Here is a 6,596-nt window from a genome sequence, read left to right as displayed (position 1 = left end):
GTTAGTGCTAGTATAGCAGGAGTGCTGGGGTCTATGCGAGCGAAAATGCTCATATCTACTCTTGAGTCACACGTGGATTATTTGAGCCGACATTTACGTGAACGGATCGCGCACGCGAAACGCACGGGGAGAAGATGCCTCGGCCAAAACTGCCACTCTATCCCAATGGAGATCCAGATAATCACGGTGAGCTAACGACCTGGGGATTGAAAAAAAATAAAAAACAACGGCGCCGTCCAAGAAGGAGGGGTGGCAGGCTCATGTTTATAAACATAATATTATCTCAGATCATAATACAATAATAGAAATTTCACGGCTAATATATCAACAGCCATTCTATTTCGGCTAGCAAAGTGTTAATGAATCATATTTCAATTGGGGACCCCCTCCACCCTACAAGCACTAAGAGTTGAGGCATTACATTTTGTATAACACGCTTCTATTGTGAAAATTAAGACCGTAGTCCTGAAACGGCTGGGATTCTGGGAATGTACTGTATGTATGTGTGTAGGTGTCTCCCTACAGCCAATGAGGAACCAGCATTCCTGATGATGCTGTCAGCAGAGTTTGGTATAAGAGCGCTCTTGGTAATGTCGAAGACGGGCGAAGACATAAGGGACGATTTATGTGACAATAAGAAGATTCTGATTCTGACAGTGTGGATTTGTTTAAAAAGAAATTGCATTGTGTTGAACACCAACTTAAAGTACATCGATCCAAGCCGGAAACAAATTCAATCTGCTGATCATTAAAACAAACACGCTCTCTCTCAAAACGCAGGTGGCCCACCCATCTGACTGCAGCACGGAAGCCGACGGCGATCGTTTATTTTATTTTTTTTTACATTTTCAAACCGGGCCCCGGTCCAAAAGCCAGAGAAGCAGCATAGAGACCAACATCTGCTATCGCTCGGGCTTCAGTTAATCTATTCTAAATGAATCCACGGCATCCTTCCATCACTACCACACGCTCTCACTCACACACACACACACACACACACACACACACACACACACAAAAAGACACTCTGACTGGAGTTCCACACTGAACAGAGGAAGGAGTTGTTTCTGAGAGTGTGTGTGTGTGTGTGTGTGTGTGTGTGTGTGTGTGTGTGTGTGTGTGTGTGTGTGTGTGTGTGTGTGTGTGTGTGTGTGTGTGTGTGTGTGTGTGTGTGTGTGTGTGTGTGAGAGACAGCGGTGGTCTGTCTCACTCAAGTGCTCAGCTCCAGTGCTTGAGAGTCAAAGCATACAGACACTCCTCCTGGACAAATATATCACTCTACTACAAGCGCAAGTTGTTCTGTCAAATCTGTGCTTTGAGTTACAACACTTCAGTATCCGAAAGTACAAAGCATTTTTAGCTATTTGATATTGATAACAGTGGCGTCAGTTCAGAAAAAGCTAAGGTATGGCAACATGACTGGTGTCGCGTGCGTGCAAGACACCAGTCATGTTGCCATACCTTAGCAACATGAGACATTTATTTTAAGAAGTACATTTACATTTTTCCCTGTTTCTACGGTTTCTTGAGCTGGATATGGCAGCCTGGAATGGTTGTTCAAAATTAACAATAATGCATTGCACCTGTGCAGCTGACCTGCGGAACTTGAGAATATGCCATTTTATCAAGATGGGAAGAACACAAGTGTGGAGAATATAATTATAATACCTTGTTAAAGTGACCATTTTGATAAATTTAGCATTTGTAGTTATTTTACTGTAATTTAACAACATAATAACCAGCAAAGATAGGCAAAGAGACCTTCATGGATTTATATTTAAAAGTAACTTTTAATTGACCCGGGGTATGGCAGCTGCATACCCCTGCCATACCCAATTGACGCCCCTGATTGATATCATTATTTTTTATTCTTTTTTTGGGGGGGGGGGGGTCGCAGCCTGAAAAGGTTGAGAACTAGGGTGGCCATTTGTCCGTTTTCTTTTTTTGACGCAGTCTCGTTTTTGACCCAGCTGTCCTCCGCCCGGAGCAACCCCTAGCCGGACGCATAATTCTCTGGCATTTTCACAGTGTGAATGTGTCATTGGTTATATTTACATATCTCTGTAAATCTACATTTTCATTGGTATAATGAGACCCAAACTTTCAGCAGCTGGGAATTGCTAATGGAATCATGGATTTTCTGATTTGTTATACTCTGACTTTAGGCCTTTAGGAGGGCCATTCAAGCCGCAAGCGGAGCCTGCAGCACCGCCGTTGGGCGAGGTGGAGCCTGCAGTACCATTGCGGTTCAAAAATTCACCACTCCTGAGTGAAATGTCTGGGGCTAAAGTCTGGTGCAACGCACATGTCCTGGACCTGGTGAGAGCAGGAGTGGACATGGTGAGACGTAGGAGGGGCCCGGACAGGAGTAAATCCACAGAGCCTGGTCCTTCCAAGCGCCAGACTTCTTTCCCTAGTCTTGGCAGAGTAGTTCTGGAGTGATGGTCTTGTCTTTCCCTAATGGGACTGATCGTGGGTAGCTACTGGGACGTAAGTCGGGACTTGATCAACCCCGGCTGGGTCACCCAGGTGAGGGGTATGATGTTGCGAGACCAGAAACCCCAATGAGCTTGGGCTACATCACTGAGGATACGTCCCAGGTGCATCCATGCGATGTTTTTTCGTTATGACGTTTCCAAAAATATATAGTTTTCATAATCCCCCGAAGATTTGAACAAACCTTCATGTTTGGAGACATTGAACTGGACTAGCGGTATATTGAGAACTACTGCATCAGCCAGGCGGCCAGGAGGCTACAGCTAGCCTTCCTCTTGGCAACGTGACAACGTTGGCTGTCACCGGAGAGGAGCTCTGCACTTTAAGAGTCGCCGCAGAACAAAAAAGGCCCTGCGAGATAAGAGTCTCCATTAGACAGGAAATCACCAGAGCAGGAGGTGACCTGAGCACCACGTAGCATCAATCATTTATTACTGAGAACCACTGCAGTAGATGCACGACACACACACACACCACACACACACACACACACACACACACACACACACACACACACACGTCTTACAACACCAAACGTGTAGGCCTGTCACTATTATTACATAATCGTCTAATGGCAATTATTTGACATAATAGCAATTATTTTCAAAAATAGTGTAAATAGTTGTGAGCTTGTAGATCGGCTATTTCCACTATCAATGTTCTTTTTTTAAGTATAAAGTTGTCAAATATGTGAGTAATTTCTTGTGCAACTTCAATGCCTAAAAGCCAAACAGAAGGGGAAATAAATTGTTAATCACAATTATTTGAGTGACAATAAATTGTCATGCAAAATGTCATAATCGTGACAGCCCTACAAACATTTCAGGGCACGCAACTATAAAGACCTCAACCTGAAGGTTCCCAGTTCAATCCCGGGCTCCCCCAGAGTTAGTGTTGAAGAGTCCTTGAGCAAAGACTCTGAGTCTGAACCCTAGTTGCTCCTGATGAGCAGGTTGGTGCCTTGCATGGTTTCCTATGGTATCGTGTGTGAAACTGAATGTGTGTGTGTGTGTGTGTGTGTGTGTGTGTGTGTGTGTGTGAGTGAGTGAGTGAGTGAGTGAGTGAGTGAGTGAGTGAGTGAGTGAGTGAGTGAGTGAGTGAGTGAGTGAGTGAGTGAGTGTGTGTGTGTGTGTGTGTGTGTGTGTGTGTGTGTGTGTGTGTGTGTGTGTGTGAATGTAATGCACAGTCATTGCGCTGTATAAATGCACCATTTACAACAAGCATTCATTTTGAAAGGAGCAGGACAATATTGTCCTCACAATGTCTATGTCTCAATACTTGTGGACACACACACACACACACTCACGAATGCACACACTTGTCACGTTTCACCCACACACAAACAAATGCCCGGCTTTCCTCTCCACCCACACGTAGCTGGCTCTCTCCACCCCTGCGGCAGCAGCAGCAGCAGCAGTAGCAACATAACATAGAGTGGAATTCTCCAGTAGGCACACATCATGCCACACTGCCCGGAGTGCCCGCACACCAAGCCACACTGCCTGCCAGTCTGCCAGCCTGCACACAGCTTAGCGTGTCAGCTGCACTGACACTCTGACAGACCCATCGCTAAATGACTAGACCGGGATTTCTCAGCCCCTACGAGCGCTCAACTCGAGTCAAAATAAACTAAACTACTTCACTACTCACCAAACTAAAGGTAGTTTTGTGTTGTTGAAAGTCTATTCACCACGGAGAATAGACCCCACACACTATATAAAATACATTATTTTTGTGATGAAATAGAACGCATCCAACTCGACCGCCGCTTATTTCCGGGTTGTGAACCGCTGTGTCTGCGGTGGCCGCTGGGTGGCTCGAGGTGGTTGCGTTTATTGCATTACAAAAATAATGTAATGCTGCTGAGCTCTGTGAGAGTGTGAGTGCTACACCACAGCAGCCATATTGTAAAGAAACGGTGCCTCTTCCTTATTCCTTCACAGGTGTTAGCAGTTAAAAATGATACTAATGAAGGTTCTGTTGTTCCATCCTGGTCAAACAGAGTCAGGGTGCTGATATGGAGCATGTTAGCTCGGGGTGGTCCAAATGGACCGTTACGGGTGTGTGTAACTCAGAGTGTACAAATGGAAACAAATGGACTTGTGAGAGCTCAATTTGTAAACACATGTGTACACACCATCTACAAGCTTGCATAGTATAACATAGGTCTTATGTGTTTAATCAGATATATTAATATTTGTTTTCTGCGTTAGTTGATTTGTTGATGCATAAAGCATATATATATATATATATATATATATATATATATATATATATATATATATATATATAAATAACCTGATTATGGTTATATATGATTATTCAATATACATATATACAGTATAATATCTGGCGTGTAGCAGACACTCTCATCCAGAATGACTTACAATAAGCCAGGTCAATAATCACATACGGTAAAATGCAGAGAGACAGCGAGACACAGAGACAGTATTCGCTTATCGAAAGCAATCGATAGTTGCGGCACTATTTGTCACAAGCCGTTTGTGTGCGATCATGAGGCAGCACGTGTGTGTGTGTGTGTGTGTGTGTGTGTGTGTGTGTGTGTGTGTGTGTGTGTGTGCGCGCGCTTGTGCGCATGTGTGCGTGCGTGCGCGCGTGTGTGGTGAAAATGGAGCTGGAGACAGATAAGAGGTTTATCAGACAGCAGACAGACAGTAGTCCTGGGTGTATATTTTGTTTTTTTTGGGGGGAGAGGGGGAGGGGGTGACACATCGCACGTTGAGGGTCAGTCCATCCTGGGCGCATATTTGGGGGGGGGGGGGGGGGGGGGGGGTGGCAGTCAGGGAGGGTCAGTCCAGACATGACAGTGGATAGTCTCTCTGGGAGCCTCTCTCTCCTCTCTCTCTCTCTCTCTCTCTCTCTCTCTCTCTCTCTCTCTCTCTCTCTCTCTCTCTCTCTCTCTCTCTCTCTCTCTCTCTCTCTCTCTCTCTCTCTCTCTCTCTCTCTCTCTCTCTCTCCTCTCTCTCTCTCTCCTCTCTCTCTGTCGTTGGGTTAGGTCACTGGTTCTCAAACGTTTTTGGCTGCAGTACCGCATTATACTGTTTCTGAAGCCAAGTACCCCCCTTTCCCTGAATACAGCATTCTGCTTATAAAATATACATCAAGAGTCCAGTTCCAATGCCAATATGTTCAAAATAAAACGGCATAATGGCAAATAAACATTGCTTTCTATTCAATAACAGTTGTACAGTACTAGTCAAGGTATTGATGTAATTTGGTTTAATTTACAGATGAGAAGGCTCACACAGAGACTGTCAATGTTTTGTCATTAGCCATAACAGTGAAGCAATGATGAAAACCAGTTTCATGAACAAACATCCTGCACACTGCTCTTGCTCAGCATCTCTTTGTTATACAAGTTGACAGACGTTTCGGTGCCACTGGACCTTCATCAAGAGTGTCAGGACACTCTTGTGGGAGGACCACTAAGCAACAATACTAGGTTAGGGGTCTTCAACAGGGGGTCTGGGACCCCTAGGGGGTCCTCACTCCTCAGAGTTACTACAGGGGGCCACTAAATCCTTATGTGATTGGATAATTACTTTCAATTGAAAACTTTGAACCCTCACATCCCTATTCTGAAGAGAAACTTATAGACAAAAATAGCAGATCTACAAGCTGTGAGGCATTGGGAGCTTATGTACACTAGATCGGCTATTTTCAGCAAAGAGGTTTGGTGTAGAGGTCAAAAAGAGCAGACCAAGTACAGAGTGAAAAGTCAAGTTTACTACGTATCGATGATTGAAGTGGCTAAATGTCTGAAAAAACACGAACACGAATCCAATGTAGACTGATAACAGTGCTGCCAAATAAGTGGATGAAAATCTGCATAAAGCATTTATACATTATGTAGAGAAGGGGGTCCTTGCTTCATCTCTCTCTCAGTTACAGGGTCCTTGGCCTGAAAACGTAGAAGACCCCTGTACTAGGGTATCTTTCAGAGGCCCCAGCGTCATTGACTCTTCCTAATCCTGTCACGTCTATTTATTTCCAGCGTCCATATTAATCAACCCAAGCAGAAATAGACCACGTCCACCCACTGAGTTTAGGGTCAAGATGTTAAAACAAGCCACTGGGTT

This window comes from Nannobrachium achirus (genome assembly GCF_963921795.1).
Source record: "Nannobrachium achirus genome assembly, chromosome: 1".
Classification (NCBI taxonomy): Eukaryota; Metazoa; Chordata; class Actinopteri; order Myctophiformes; family Myctophidae; genus Nannobrachium; species Nannobrachium achirus.
This window is presented reverse-complemented; position numbering follows the sequence as displayed.